The sequence below is a fragment of the Odocoileus virginianus genome, chromosome 30 (genome assembly GCF_023699985.2).
Source record: "Odocoileus virginianus isolate 20LAN1187 ecotype Illinois chromosome 30, Ovbor_1.2, whole genome shotgun sequence".
In the NCBI taxonomy this organism is placed as follows: domain Eukaryota; kingdom Metazoa; phylum Chordata; class Mammalia; order Artiodactyla; family Cervidae; genus Odocoileus; species Odocoileus virginianus.
The window spans coordinates 1,860,894-1,862,451 of NC_069703.1; the positions used below are offsets into that span (position 1 = coordinate 1,860,894).

General features: G+C 34.9%; 1 pseudogene; it reads right to left on the reverse strand.

Moving 5' to 3' along the window:
• Nucleotides 1–1,120: 1,120 nt before the first annotated feature.
• On the reverse strand, nucleotides 1,121–1,294 carry LOC139032304 (U2 spliceosomal RNA; annotated as a pseudogene).
• Nucleotides 1,295–1,558: the final 264 nt, after the last annotated feature.

Genomic DNA, 1,558 nt, shown 5'->3' on the forward strand with positions numbered 1-1,558 from the left:
TTATATACATAATCTCCTGTGAGCAACTTAGCAATATTATGAAGCAGGAAATACTATCCCCATTTGAGATGAGGGCTTTAAAGATGAGAGTGTTGATGTGATTTGTCCAAGGTTATAAAACTAGTTAAGTGGAATGCTCTGAACCAGGTCAAGTACTTTTGCTACTCCAATGTAGCTCTGGTTTTTTACTTTCAAGGTAGGAAGTGTAATCAGTGTTCTCACATCTGTGTGCAAAAAAAAACCCCCAAACTATAATTCAGACATTTTGAATCATAATCTACAGTTTGGGATTTGTGTTGTTGCATTGCTAAATCATGTCTGATGCTTTTGTGACCCCTGGGACTGTAGCCCACCAGGCTCTTTGGTCCAAGGGATTTCCCAGGCAAAACTACTGGAGCATGTTGCCATTTCCTTCTCTAAAGGATCTTCCTGATCCAGACCCAGGGATCGAACCATGTGTCCTGCATTGGCACGTGGGTTCTTTACCACTGAACCACCAGGAGGCCCTTATTGGGATTTAGACATCTGTATTTTCTGAAAACTACACTGCTCAACCTTGAGAACCCATGTCCTAAACAGTACTTGTTGCTTGCTGATTTGTTTCCATTTTGTCATGGCACAAACAAAAACACAAAAACAAAACCCAGAATAGTCTTAATCATCATTAAGTGTACAGTTTAGAAATGTTAAGTATACTTTTCCCATTGTTGTATATCAACAGCGTTGTACATCAGCTCCCTAGGATTTTTTCATCTTGCAAGCTGAAACTAAACCCATTAAACATCTAAATACCCCTCCTTTTTTATATTATTTTATTTTAAAATAATTTTGAATTCACAGGAGAGTTGCCGTACAGTACTAAAACCTTTTTTTCCTTGCAGTGTTTGACATTAAGCTTCAGTGTATTTTCTGCAAATAAGGGCATTTCCCCCATAAGAGCAGTACAATCATCCAAACTAGGAAAATAACACTAAAACATTACTATAATCAAATATGCAGACCCTGGTCAAGTTTCACCAAATCTTTTTATAATATCTTTTATAGCAATAAGATCCAATTGATTACATGTTATGCTTAATTATACATATAATTAAATTAAATTTCTTTCATATTATAAATTAAATTTCTTTCAGTTTGAAATATTTCTTCAATATTGTCTGACTCTCCCAACCTTGACTCTTACAAATGCTATAGGTTAGTTATTTTATAGAATTGACCTCAACTTTGGATTTGTCTATGTTTCCTCAATTTTCAGATACTGCACTTGATCTTAGCCAAAAGGCCGAGAAGCGATTATGTTTCCTCAATTTTCAATCAAGTATCAGGTTATGCCTTTCAAGAAAAAATATAGAAATGATGCTGTGTTCTTTTTTATGAATCTTGTCCAACGGTACATGGTTTTGAGTTGTCCCATTACCAGTGATTTTAGCTTTCATCACAGATTAAATGGTGCTTTCTAAGTTTCTCCACTGTAAAGTTATATCTTTAAAATTTGCAATTAATCAGTATTTTCTGGGAGACACTTTGAGACAATATATGCTTCTCATTTCTCATCAAT